Raw genomic sequence first — 15,393 nt, forward strand, 5'->3', positions numbered from 1 at the left:
TTTCCCTTTCTCATATTTTTAGGACCTGAGTACCATTTGAAACTACATGGTAAGAGATGCAGGACAAAACAACAAATGGTGATAAAATGATGGAATGTGTACCATTAGTTATAGCAATATTTGTCATAAATTCATAGACAAAAAGGCTATCCAGGATCATGTAATGTATGATAAGCGTTATGTTATGTTAAAAATAAAAGGTTGCCAGTATGTAGGTCACAATATAGAAACCTCTGAATCAATTTGCTTTATTGTTTTCTGAGAAGAGGGAATCTTAAATATGAAAGCTGCTTCTTCTTCTTTTTAGCTCTTGCTAATAATTTGGGGGGGTGGGGTGAGTTGAAAGACATTTGTCCATAAGACATTTTGGCTATATAAATGTTTTAAATAAATAAATAAAATAGCTTATTTGCAAGAAGCAGTACAGTGCAGAGGTGGTATTCAGCAGGTTCTGACCAGTTCTGGAGAACCAGTAGTGGAAATTTTGAGTAGTTCGGAACAGCGGCAAATCCCACCTCTGACTGGAGAATTTACAGTATCCTTCCCCTGCTATGCCCACCAAGCCACGCCCACAGAACTGGTAGGAAAAAAATTGGAATCCCACCACTGGTACAGTGTCTAGATTTATATGCTAGGCTTAATTCACTGTTTGTGGAAATAGTAGGTTTTTTAAAAAAGAGATCCTACTTACATTGAAAGCAACTTTTCTTTCTGTTAAACTAAAAGATTATTTTTAGAGAAACTTTTGTTTGTTTTATCAATTTACTAAAATATTATATTAAAAGTTTATCACAGGAAAATAATGTACCCAGGGAATTTGTAAATAAACATGGCATAATCAATTTTTTTAAAAAAAGGCTGCTGTACAATGGAACAGTGGCCCGCCCTCCACCTACATGGCTCATAGAGTTAAGAAGTACATAGCTCACTACTCAACTGCTTGTCCCTGTCTAAGTAAAGTGAGAAGGTGGGGAAAAAATTGAAGGGAAAAAGTATAGATAGTTTGTTGGCAGGTTTCTGTTACAAGTTTTTCTGCATTCCTTCAGAATAGAAATTCCAAAGTGTCATCAATGGAAGGAAAAAATTATTTCCTAGTCAGAATTTAAAAAAGGGTAAAAACCTGTGTCACCTAGTTTTTCTTTTTTTTCTTTCTTTCCAAAATTTTTCTGTGTGTGTCTAGATATAGACAGCTAGATTGACACATATCAACTAGTTAACTCTACTCAAACAATTGCACAATGTATGGAAGATTACATTTATGTGTTATTGTACTAAACTTAGTTTATCTAGATGGAATACCTTTAATCAATCAAGCTAAAATAGATGCAATATTGGCTGATATCAGCATGCTTCTAACTATTTTGCCAGTAAGTATATAAATTTATTATTTAATGCACTGATTTTGTGATATGCTAAATCTATTTTACTTTTTTTACAGTCCAATGGAGATAAATTATACACACCAAAGAATATAGAAGTAAGTGGAATGCATGTATTCGTGTTCTGCCTTTTATGAATCAAATAATGGAGCTTTGTATTATGTGCCTCTAAATCAAAATGTTAGAGACTGCAGACCTTCAACAATTATTTTTATATTAAATCCCCAGTGATTTCAGTTGAAAAGTTAAATTTTACAGGCTTAAGCTTATCCTTACATATCAAGTGTTTCTTATATGGTATTAGTTTTAATATATAAATATATTGAGTGAAGTGGCTGTATTCTGCTTTGCAAGTTATGTACATCTAAACAAAGTACCAGAAATGATGTGACTTGAATTTCATGTACACAGGTCTGCTTGAAAAATCCAGTTTTGCTTTAATACATGATGTCAACTAACACATGAAAGATGTAGATGGCACTGTCTAAAAGTAATTAATTTTGTATTGATAGGTATTGTATAGTTCTAATATTGTTTCAATTCTAAGGAAAGTTTCTACCTTTTCACAACATTTTCAACTAAGCTGTGAAGAGAATAGTTTCATGCTGCTTGAATTACAAGGGAATAGCAATATTGAAGAGAATAGGTGAGGCAGAGTTAGATTTTATTCAATCTTCTCAAAGTCCTGTTGATTGTTATGCTGGGGAAGGGAGTTGATGAGGAGAATTAGATTTGTGAACTCTCTTCCCTTGCACAATCTCAGTACCATCAGGAATAGTTTTGGGAAGAGCATGGTAGAGGATACCGAGGAATGCCTCACTTGATTGCCTTATTCTTCCAGTGAAAGAAAGTGGAGTATCTTCCTGAGCACATCCCTGTTTTGTGTCATGTCTATCAACTCAAAAATTTACATTAAATTATAAACTAAATGGCTTGGGCAAGTAGAGTATACAAGGACATGTCAAGCATTATATTTCATTCAAGAGATACCTTTAATTTCTAGATAGAAGATAGAACATAAAATAATAGAGTTGGAAGGGACCTCGGAAGTCTTCTAGCCCAACCCTCTGCTCAAGCAGGAATCCCTACCCCATTTCAGACAAATGGTTGTCCAGTCTCTTTTTGAAAGCTTCCAATGATGGAGTACCTATAATTTCTGAAGGCAAGCTATTCCATTGGTGGATTGCTCTCACCATTAGGAAATTTCTCCTTAGTTCTAGGTTGCTTCTCTCCTTGGCTAGTTTCAATCATTGTTTCCTGTCTTGCCTTTTGATGCTTTGTAAAATAGTTTGACTTTGAAATAGTTTGACTATGAAATATAATGCTTGACATGTCCTTGTATACTCTACTTGCCCAAGCCATTTAGTTTATAATTTAATGTAAATTTATGAGTTGATAGACATGACACAAAACAGGGATGTGCTCAGGAAGACACTCCACTTTCTTTCACTGGAAGAATAAGGCAATCAAGTGAGGCATTCCTTGATGTTCTCTACCATGCTCTTCCCAAAACTATTCCTGATGGTACTATTTCCACAAACAGTGAATTAAGCCTAGCATATAAATCTAGACATTGTACCAGTGGTGGGATTCCAATTTTTTTACTACCGGTTCTGTGGGCGTGGCTTGGTGGGCATAGCAGGGGAAGGATACTGTAAAATCTCCAGTCAGAGGTGGGATTTGCCACTGTTCCGAACTACTCAAAATTTCCACTACTGGTTCTCCAGAACAGGTCAGAACCTGCTGAATACCACCTCTGCACTGTACTGCTTCTTGCAAATAAGCAGGAGATCATATACCATTTCAGACAAATGGTTGTCCAGTCTCTTTTTGAAAGCTTCCAATGATGGAGTACCCACAATTTCTGAAGGCAAGCTATTCTGTTGGTGGATTGCTCTCACCATTAGGAAATTTCTCCTTAGTTCTAGGTTGCTTCTCTCCTTGGCTAGTTTCAATCATTGTTTCCTGTCTTGCCTTTTGATGCTTTGTAAAATACTTTGACCCCTCATCTTTGTAGGAGCCCCTCCAATATTGGAACAGTGCTAACATGTCATCCCTAGGCCTTCTTTTCATTAGACTAGATTATCCAATTCCTGTAACCATTCTTTCTATATTTTAGCCGCCAGCCCCCTAATCATTTTCGTTGCTCTTCTTTACACTCTTTCCAGAGTCCCAACATCTTTTTTATATTGTGGTGACAAAAGTGGATGCAGTATTCCAAGTGTGGTCTTGCCAAGGCATTACGAAGTGGTACTAACACTTCATGTGATCTTGATTCTATTCCTCTATTAATTGCATTGGCTTTTTCAGCTGCTACCGCACACTGCTGGTTTATATTTAGATTAGGAATACTAATAATATAATATAATTAGTATGATATATAATATAATGATACATAATGCTAAAATCAAAACTTTTCATACTGCAAAATTTAAGGATGAAATTCTCTTGAATTTCAATATTCATATTCATATTTTTTCTTGATAATGTGCCCTAAGTAGTTTTCAACTCTTAGCATTCAGAATTTATCCATAGCAATCTATTCCTAACCTGTTCTTTCAAATCACTCAATGGTGCACTCTGTGATGACCCGGGGTGTGACACAAAAGCAACAAAGTCACAGAAGCAGATAAAGTCCCTTTTATACCTCCAACTTGGCCCCCAATGTCCAGTTATCATCGGCTGGAGAAAAAAACTCTCCCAAGAACAGTCTTTAAAGGGGAGAAATTCAGTCCGAACCCAAAGTACATATAGATTATAAATAAAAACCAACACAAACCACATTGCAGCAATTAACGAGACAGGGCAGGATAAGGAATTACAGACTTCAAAAGATAATGAAACACACACAGTTGGGAGGACACTGGAATCCAGATAAGACTTGACAAACAAAGATAATTCATGCTTTGCTTCCAGCAAGGTGCTGTGCACAAACGCCCTTTTTAAATCTTGTTTTCCCAGCTGCAGCTAATGAAGGGAATCAGGGCCCTTTTCTCCCCCTGTAACCCATGTAACTCACATTGCTCCCTTCTCTGTTCCTTCCTGCGTGCCCTTAGGTCTTCCTCTGAATGCCCAGCCGGACTGTGCCCTTCCTCAGTTTTTTCCACAGCCACCGGAGCCACACTCCCATTCCCTGTCAGCTGCTCGACCTCTCCCTTGGAATCAGATACCAACAGGGGCATGACACACTCATTGTCACTATTACTGACGCCATCCATCTTGCTGTAGATCATCCTCTTCTTTTCTTCTATCTTTTCCAGAATTAGTGTCTTTTCCAGAGATCTAGGTCTTCATATGTGTCAGAAGTAGGAAAATTTGAGGCTGGTCATTTGTGCTATTAGCTGTCAAATATATCACTACTCTTCCTACCCTGCTTCTTTAAAATCCAACTTTTGCTTTCCTGGAGTGCCACAGGATATTTATGTTTTACTGTGGCCAAATAAGTTTGAAATGTGAACATGTACCTAATATCAAATGACGAATTGTAAAATAATTGAGATTCTTAAATTGTACTTTTGAGATATTGTTTAAAGCTGTGGTGGGATTCAAAAACATTTTCTACCGGTTCTGTGGGCGTGGCTTGGTGGGTGTGACATGGCTTGGTGGGCGTGGCAGGGGAAGGATGCTGCAAAATCTCATTCCCTCCCCACCCCCCTAACCTGCTTTCCAGCTCTATTATCCTGTGGAGAGCAACAAAACAGAGAATAGATGAGGGCAGGGCCAGTCAGAGGTGGTATTTACCGGTTCTCCAGAACTGGTCAGAACCTGCTGAATACCACCTCTGGTTTAAAGGTCCCTTTTTACTATTTATATTTTAGTCCTCTGTATTTGATCCCATTCATTTTATTCAGCAAGACGTTTATTCAGACTGCCATCAATTTTATTTTTTCTTATCAAATACCAAATTGACAAAGGCAAGCGAGCTTTTTGATCCCTCTATAATTAAAAAAATGCTTTGGTTACAAGGCATGAAAGCAATCAAAAGGAAATAAAGTTGCTCTGGTCACAAGACTAGTTCACATAAAGACTACTTTAGACATTCACTTAAATTTATGAAGCTTGAGGGAAAAAATGAACCAGGAAATTTTGTTTGGGATGGAGTGTATCAGGGGTGAAATTAAACCACCTCAGCAGCTCGGGAGAAGTGGTAGCGCCGATTTGAATTGGTAAAAAATCACCCCTGGTTGCTATTACTATTATACCAAGCCATGCCCACAGCCACACCCACAGAGCCGGTAGGGAAAATTTTTGAATTTCACCCCTGGATTGCATGGTTTGTTATGTTGACTTTTAGGTTTTACTTTTTCTAGTCTTTGAAAATAAGTCAGAGTATTAGATATAGTAAACTAAAGACCTGAAATTTGTGAGGGCTTGAAAACAAAATGGACCATGCAGTTTGGATTAGGCTGGATTGCATGGTTTGATTATAAAAATTGCAATGATAATAAAATGATGTACCTGTACTTTCACACAAATAGTGCAGATAGATTTTCTATTTCATTCTGTCTTTTGGATTTTTCTGAATCAAATATTTTTTAAATTATTTTTCTTTATGCTACTTTACTTTCCTATTAAGAATTTTGAATGGCAACCTACAGAAAGAAAGCCTTTGTAAATTTAATCGTTTCTCTCTAACTTCAGTTTAGAAGCAAACTCATTGCCTTTTTCTTATATATTGCCACAAACTTTTTTATGTGACTCTTCTTGACACCTCATAACTTAATGCTTCAAGGCTGGAATTAGAAGGGGGCTAGTTAAGCATGCATACCTGTTTCCTTTCCCCAATATTCAAGTCATCGTATGTTCAGGCAAACACCTGAAGAAGTCTGGATTACTAAGAATTCCCTTGAATGAACCTAAAAACTTTACTTTAGGTCCAACTTTTTATAGTATTTTTTGAGATGAACCCATTACTTTTCATTTGGCTCCTTCTCTCTTTGATCATTGCAGCCTAGGTATTTTCACATATTCTTGCTGTTCTATAACAGCAAAAGGACATAAACACCAAGGTAACTTTTAAAAGAATCACCTATTTTTTTTATGAAATAGGTCTTTTCCAAGACTACCATCACTACAAGCACCAAGCCAGTCATGTAGTGAAAGTGAAAATTTGGGAAATGTAAAGATGTTCAAATTGTGTTTTCCAAAAACTAAACAAAACTTAAAATTTGAGGATGACATTGTAGAACTTCTCCTTCACATATTACACAAGTTTCTATTCTATTGTGGGTGTATTCAGAAAAGCCATTGATTCAATAGGATTTATTCCTAAATAAGTATGCAGAGCACTATACGTAAAATTTCTGATATTGTACATAAAGAAATCCATCCATCCAACTTGAACAAGAATGAAAGGAAAGAAAAATCGGTGGAAGTATTCGATAAGAAATTATTTCCTAGGTTGTTTGCAGTTAATGAATTTATATTATTCATGCAAATTGCATATTTTACTTCCTTTTGTAACATGTGATACAGTACTTATTTAAGATGAATTGTGAAAGAATGGCCATAAAATGCTTTATGAAAGAAGTTGAAGTTTTAGAAGAGGAAAATCAAGATAACAAAAGCATCACTGATATTATTCGTCATATCCAAAAGAATATCTATGCCATTTGGGTAAGTATTTTTAAGCATTTACATATTTAAAAGCCAAAATCCATAAGTAACCTAAATCTTGAAGAATATAGGAACTCAAATGACTAGAGCCTAATTCTCATTACTCTTGTAAGCTGCACATCAGATCTAAAGACCATCATTTATATGCAGTCCACAAAATAAAATTAAATATTTATAATTTAAGTCTTTAATGAAATGTCATATAGGAAAACATAGGAAGCTACATTTTGGTTGCTGGTCCCAAGAAGAATTATGACTGAGGTCATAAATGATATATTAACAGTTTATGTCAAAAGAAATAATATATATTGGTTTAAAATTGTGATTAACAAGATATAATCCTGCCGCATTTGGTATTAGGAATTGGTAATAAGATAAAAATTGGGAATGGAATTCATATGTGCAAACTTAATCCTGTTATAAAAACTTGGGCTATTGAATTCTTTCTGTTTTCAGTATGTTAGCAATTATGTGTAGAAAAATACAGACAAGCTTATCCATTTTCAGTCTGAACTTAGTTATATTTATTTATGTGAATCTTGATTAGAGATCAAACACATACTGTTGGGCAGGTTGGCTTCAGAAACAAATTGTACAGACTAACAAACTTGTTGTGGCTATTTTTCCTTAATGTTATATTAATTATATTGTTAGTAATATAAATCATATTTGTGACAAGAAAGCCTTCCCTCTAATTTTTCTTCTAGATGAAATCATTGTAGTCTCATATCTTTAATTGCAGAGAGAAGATCTACAAAATGTTAACCAAGAAAATATGTGTCCTCGGTGTGAAATGTATGAAGTGCAGCATTCTAAAGTTTTTCTTAAACACCTGGTTGAATTTCTGCAGTTTGTATATTCCACTAGATTTTGAAAAACACTATACATTTCAATCAAAAAAATTATACTTGGTTATTTAAAATATACTTTGAATTATTTAAAATCTGATTTATTATTTTTGCATTGCTTAATATAGCAGAAATGATATAGCAGAAATTAATAGTTCAAATGTTAGCTGACCTCTATCCATAAAAATATATTTAACATATGTAACATATATGCATCTGGGAAAATGACCAATATTTTTAATCAACAATAAGTAGTTACATTACCTTCACCTAAGCTACTGTCTTTCAAATACAGGTAATCCTCAACTTACAACATTTCATTTAGTAACCACTCAACATTACAGTGGCATTGAAAAAAATGATTTATGACTATTTTTCACACTTATGACAGTTGCAGCATTCCCATGTCACATGTTCAAAATTCAGACCCTTGGCAACTGACTCATATTTATGACAGTTGCAGTGTCCTTCGGTCACCTTTTGCAACCTTCTGACAAGCAAAGTCAATGAGGAAGCCACTTAACAACTGTAATATTAATTTAACAACTGCAGTGATTCACTTAACAACTGTGGCAACAAAATGGGGCAAAACTCACTTAAAAACTGTCTCACTTAGCAACAGAAATTTTGGGCTTCATTGTGGTTGTAAGTTTAGGACTACCTATAAAATGAACAACTCTCAATCTTAATCTTAATTTCCTGATATGTCTGAAATTCACACAACAGTATTTCATATAGTTTATTTGTATCAGATTTTTCTTACTCTAACAATAGAAATATAAAGTGTAAAAAGTAAACTAAGAGGTCAAATCCCCCAAATAATTTGCAAAACACTTTTTTTCCTCCATAATGTATTTATTTTTCATTATTTCTATCCACAACTCTAAGAAATTAAATCCACAAATTAAAATTATTAGGCCGATATGAAGTATGAGTCATCTTGAATTGTAAGATGAGTGGCAATTAATTTGATAATAAAGAAAACAAAGCTAGTATCAATAGTAATAGGCACCTTGGCTGCAAGCCCAAAACAACTGAAGCACCACTTGAACACCATCAGCATTGACAAATTCACCATCAGTCAACTGCAAAAGGCAGCTTTATTTGGAACAGCTGACATCCTGCAATGGTATCTATGAAGCCAACAAACATTCACATCTGCATATCCCAGGTTCTTGGGAAGAACTCAATAGGCAAACAAATGCCAGATCCAGCCTGAACATTTGACTGTGTGATGAACACAACAACAATAATAGTAGTATTTTAAAACATTTTAAGAAGATACTTGGTTGATATCTAGGATGCTGGTAGCAACCCGTATCAACCATCAGTGCCAGTCAATATTTGTAATACATTTTTAAATGTTCAGTTGACTGAGCTTCATGTTTAATGAATAAAAAGATATAAAAGTATAATGAATAACTCATAAATAGTAAAGTATATTCCCGTGGGCTGAAATGAGCTGGAAAGTTGAGCCTGAGTTGAGCAGAAACTCTGTGACTGCTGTGGCAGCAACAGCAATTTTCAAGGATTGTCTAATATTTTTATCCCATACATTTGACAGTAAAACTCCTTGAACACTCCCAACCCAGAACATATTTTTTTTTTTAAATTAACCCATGGAAAATAGTAATTGTTTCTTTTCAGTTAAATGTTCTATATGAACAATCATGAAAAATGTTGGTATTTTAAGTGTTGCTTTCATTTTCTTTGCAAAGAATGATGTAAGAAATCTACTGACGTTTTTAAAGACAGCAAACTTGATTGGACCAGGAGTAACACATTGACAGGCTGTGGGCAACATGGGGCTTCCTAAAAGCTTTCTTTGAAGACAGCATTGTTGGAGTTTCCTTTTCAGCACTCTGGAAGTTGAAGCTGAGCTTCTCTACCTCCATGTGACCCTAACCCATGGTTCTTTTGTTGGAATCAACTGTCTGATATCCAGCTGTTGCTTGTGGATTTTGCTCTTGGAATTCTGACTCTGGACTGGTTGACAACCTTGACCTGGCTTTGGGTATCTTGGACTGGGTTTTGACTTTTTGTGTGTGTGCTCCTATTAAAAGCAAAACCACTTGTGCAAGCTACTTTCAGAGTTTCTGTTTTGGTTTGCATTTTTTTGTTGTTATTTTCTTGACTTTGAATAAATTGCTAAGTTCCATAGCAACTATGTATATATGAGGGTGTATTTGAAGTCTGGACTTTCAGTAAATTATAATTCTAAGTTTCCCATGGAGACATTTTCTTAAACTGATTTGCTTGTAAGGCTGACAATGTATCAGTCCCAAGACTTCAATTAATGGACATTTTGCACATGTAACTTAAGTGCTTTAAATTGAATGTGCCAGTATGTGGAAGTTGGAGATCTTGACTGTTACTTGTTGGTACATGCCATACCAATTGTGTAAATAAAGCACAGAGCTCGCCCCTATTTCTCTCCACAATTTTCAAAAATTTTCAAAATACTTGCTAATAAATAAACTCTCCCTTAATTCCTATATCATCTTAATTTTCTACATCATTCTCTTTCTGCTGCAGGAAATAATGAAATAGAAAAGAGCTAGCTAACCTTGGTAGTTCAATATGCAAATTGGTGATCTACCTGAAGAATGTCAGTGTTCCACACTTCCCAATGAAAATGGATAAGCACCTTCCTCAACATGGAAAAAGAAAACTCAGCACAGCAAAAGAAATAAAAAAAAACTAATTCATTAAAGAGCTTAAACAGAAAATATGACTTACAATAAAAAAGGCCCTTTCCAAAATCCTGCATTAATCAGGCCCTCCCTTTCTATCTATTCCCCACACTCTAAGAACTTCCACCTTGTTTACAGTGTCAGGAAAAGGTGATAGAAGCAATGAACTTACCAAAATAACTGGAGAGGATCCGATCCATTTGCTATATTTATAAATGGGTCACTAACCCTAAGCCTTAAGGGAACCAGGAGCTCAAAAAAATAAATAAATTCTGGAGTATATACGATTTACAAACTTGTGCTAGAAACCTTATTTGTCATCAAGCTGTCAGGTCTCCTTGGTAACATAGTATTTCCTCTTAGATCAAAAGAGGCCCTATTTTGCCCTGTTTGCCACTACTTACAATACTCTAAAATTTATGTGGTTTTTTTTTTTTAAATTACAATGTGCTACAAAAGCAATTTTTCAATATTGTATCTCTGGTTGATTTTTATTGCAAGTGGATCTATTTTAATCACTAGAAATTTCTTCACAATCCTTTCTATCTTGACTTTTCCACCCAGTGATAGAAAAAAAAATGTTTTCATTGTGCTTATAAACACTTCCAAATGCCAATCACCGGTCTGAACAAAATCATTGAATTTTGCTCATTCAACAATGAACCTATGGTACGGTAATCCATCTATCATGTGATGTTGTCCGTTACCTTGTCTGGTAAGTTTGGTTTTATTAGAGTTTTATTACCATCACCTTAAAGACTCCAAGGGTTGTTGAGTTCCAAGGGCAATGCTCTTGAACTTCATGGCTCCTAAAACACTAAAATTAATTTGTGTGACCAATGTAGCCTCATGGAGAAAATGGATGATTTCATTGGGTCTAGGACTACGCAAGAAATATATTAGTTCAAAATTACTTTTTAATTTTGAACTAATATATTTAATATTAGTTAAATATATTATTTTATATCAAATAAGGCACTGATAGAGCTCACTACTTTATAAACTTATTTCATTGGAAATAAGCAGTACATTTATAAAGCACTGAGTAAAAATGTATTTTTAAGAGAAAAGAGTGGCTTGCTTATTTTTCAATAAATCTCATGAAATCTGGGTTTAATTTTGAAGCCTGCCACTCTCATATATCAAATGGTGGAGTAGCTGAGGGAGTGTCTCTTTAAAAAACAACAACCCTTCTCTTAAATCCCTCCTAAGTTTCTGCAAATTGCAGAATATGGCCAGGCTGTAAGTTCCTAGAACAGCCACACTGAGATAGCATCTGCTTTCTCTTCCAGGATGGTTTTGTCTCCTCCCACTCTTGCAATTTTTTTGCTATCTGCTTCCTTACAGACTTTCCACCTTTCTGGTCTATGACAATTCCTTCTAGAGAGCCAGGATCAGAATGTGGGAATGAAACTGCCTCATCTGAAGGCAAACATAACAGCAAAAATAACACTCTTTTAATAATACAGGATGCTAAAAGGGTTACTTGTGAGATAGTATCTCCCCCAGTTCCGTCTACCCATCCGGTTAGATCTGGCAGAAGAGGCAGGCTTTGTATTCCATCTGCAAAATTGTCACTATCAGGACTCAGAATGAAAGACTTTTAATCCGTCCTATGGAACATCATCTCTAAAAAAAATCAGACTTCCCTCGACCCTGCTGGCTTTTCCACAAGGCACCAAAAACCTGCCTTTGCCATCAATCCAAAGCCCTGATTTTATGGGCGAACCCATTTCATGGTTAATTTGAATGCTTATGAGTTTTCTTGGCCGCTATTTTTTGCTTTGTCTTTTGTTTTTAATTTTGGTTGTATATTTTTTATCCTATTATTAGTAATCAAATACACAACTGCATCCTATAAACTAAATTGAATGAAGACGACAATGTGGCCCTGTCCAAGATATATCCATCAGGTTACCAAATCCTATAAAGCTGCAACTCTGTGATCAGAATTTGTGTTGGAGTGGTCTAGGCTCTGATTTTTATCCCCTGAATATGAGTTCTGGTTGGACTTCGGATTTCACAGCTTCCGTGATCTTGTCCTATGTCATATCTGCCCTGAAACAAATGATCATAAACTAACTTTTGGTACAATGGCAGCATGAGGACGATATTGTTATCAATCCACTGCTATAGTTAGATCATTATTTTATTCATATAATTATTGAATTGTATGATCACTGCCAAGGGGTGATAGGCCAACCAAGCTGATTTGACACAGGTGTCTCACTGAGTCAAATAACTTAAGAGCATTTATGGATTTCCCTAGTAATCAGTATACCCGATTGGTTACTAAAGTTCAGTGCTGGACTAAGGCACAAGGCAAGGTTGCATCCAATGAACACCCGCAGTCTCGGATCCCCAAGTCTCCTTAGTTCTCTAAAGAACACTGAAAATGAAGAAACAGCTATATTGAATTGGGCTGCTCAGAAAACGATGATAGCACTTCCAGGATCGCACATGCAGCTCAACAAGAGAGGCTTGTTTAGCTATCACAAGCTCTGCAGCATTCCAAAACAACAGAATGCTGCAGAGCTCAAGTTAGTGAGCCAAATAGGCTTCTTCATTGCTGGCATCACACTGCACTACACTGCAATCCCACATGCGGCCATCATTTTCCAAGTGGCCATTTGGCTTGTGGATGCAGAGAATCACCCCTGGAAGCAGCCACTCAAAAAATGCCAGCTGCTGGTGGGATTGCCCTGTGCAATTCAGCATGGAGAGGCTTGCTTCTGCAATGCCAGAAGTGTAAGCAAGCGCACTGGACCATGAAATGTAATACTGGAAGCGGCTATTTTTTGAGCAACCATCATTCCATGCAGGCGCTCAGAATATAGCAGTTTCTTCCAGGCTAGGCCTTCCAGGGCCTCCCCTACTCAAGGAAGCCAGTGCTCCTTTTAATAACCTGTGATCTGACATTAGGAAAAGGAAGGGTGAGGGTATTAAATCCATTATCTGTATACTGCAATCCTTGCTAAGGGTTACCTATATCCATTTCTTGGAAATGGAAGATATTTCCATTGGCTGCTGTAATAGGTTTCTGATACTATTTGCGGATAGAATTATTTTCATTCACTCAAGACTTAAATGCCACTGGGGCAGTCTTATAACTTTAGCATCAGTTTCCAAGAGCAATCAAGATTATTTTGAGTTCATAGAAAGTGGAAGTGGATAATATTCCCTAGGGGTTGGTTTCTTTGACTGGCTAGATAAAGTGTTGGGTAAAGTTTTATTTGATAAATGATCAGTTTATTTGAGAGAGCAGGAGATATCAGGAAGAACATACTGTATATTTCTGCCTAGGGCATTTCTGAATCCATTTGTACAATTACCTATCTTTCTTTTTTGGAAGATGAGGTTTCAACTTCAGAAAATGTTAGAGAAGATTGTCTTCATCCCTTGGATGCTGTTGAGGTCCTCATCCAATGAAGAAAAGGGACAGTGAGTCCGTACAAGTTCCAACTCAATTCTTATAAAAGTTATTGTCTATACTAGGGGTGTCAAACTTGCATCATCACGGTGACATATCAGGAACCCCCCCCCCTTCTTTAAACCAGGAGTGGGAGTAGCCAACTTGTGATGCATCCAGTCCATGGGCCGGGAGTTTGACAGCCCTGGTCTACATAGTAGTTGACTCATTTGGGTTATTTTAATCCCTAATTTGACTTTGGATGAGCGTTGTTTCTTGAAAGAGCAAATCCGCAACTTGAGGTCCTCCTTGACTTACAGCTTCTGCTTGAGCAGAAGATGGAAGACATAAATGGGTCTTTAATGGTACACCACTTGAAAATCTTTTTGGATCAAAAGTTTCATGCAACTGTGTCTCATGCCCTTATATTTAGACCAGGCACGTCCATCTCATGGACCACAGGCTGCATGTGGTCCTGAACAGCTAGTTATCTGGTCTGACATCATTATAAAAAGTATACTAAAAAAGGAAGATTTTATATGTATTAGCTATAGTATATCTTTTATATGCAATCCAAGACAATTCCTCTTCAGTGTGACCCAGGCAAGCCAAAAGGTTGGACATCCTTCACATGGACCTTCCTTTGAATCTATCCCAGACCTTGCAGTTGGTTCAGGAAGTGATAGGTCTGGTAGTGTCACACATACATTGAGGTTCGTCATTAGTTACTAGTAATTTCTTGACCAATTCAAGGTGCTTGCTTAAGCGTTTTAAATATTACAAGGCTTGGTACTCTGCTTCAGGACTGTCAAAATCAAAAATCAAAATCAACCCATCTGAATATCCATTTCAAGAGACACTGCCTGGGTCTTTAAGCCATATAACGTAAAAGGACATAAAACCAAGAAGTATGACTATTTAATGATAGTTCTAAGTTAGGATAGTTTATTAATTGACTAAACTTGCAACCTCATCAATAAGATAGTTCTACATTATTTGCCCTATAGCTCAAGGAGCCCCCACCAATGCTTTGATTTTAATAATTTAATATTAGGTTATTATAAATTAATGAAATACTTTATGGCAATTATCTTTGTTTCCTTCTACTTTTGTAGATTGCATTTTGATAAATTGCAGATTGATACCACCTGCACAATTCAAACATATACAGCAGCAGGGGGGTCTCCAAGCCCTGGGCCACAGACCATTTTGAACCAGGCTGCGGAAGTGGCGGGCATGCATGCAGGCAGTTTTACCTTCATGTGCAGCAGGCAGGCAAGCGCACACAGCTCTATTTGTGTGAACGGCAGATGCATGTGTCTACCACTTGCGCAAATAGAGCTGTTCACATGGAACCATCCCCTCTCCCCCCCCAGTCCGCAATGCTGGAGAAACTGGAGGCTGCTACTCAGGGGTGGGATGCTACCGGTTCTGTCCGGCTCTGTAGA

The sequence above is a fragment of the Notechis scutatus genome, chromosome 4, assembly GCF_049901735.1.
Source record: "Notechis scutatus isolate UNSWTSFEM ecotype Mainland chromosome 4, rNotScu1.2, whole genome shotgun sequence".
Classification (NCBI taxonomy): Eukaryota; Metazoa; Chordata; class Lepidosauria; order Squamata; family Elapidae; genus Notechis; species Notechis scutatus.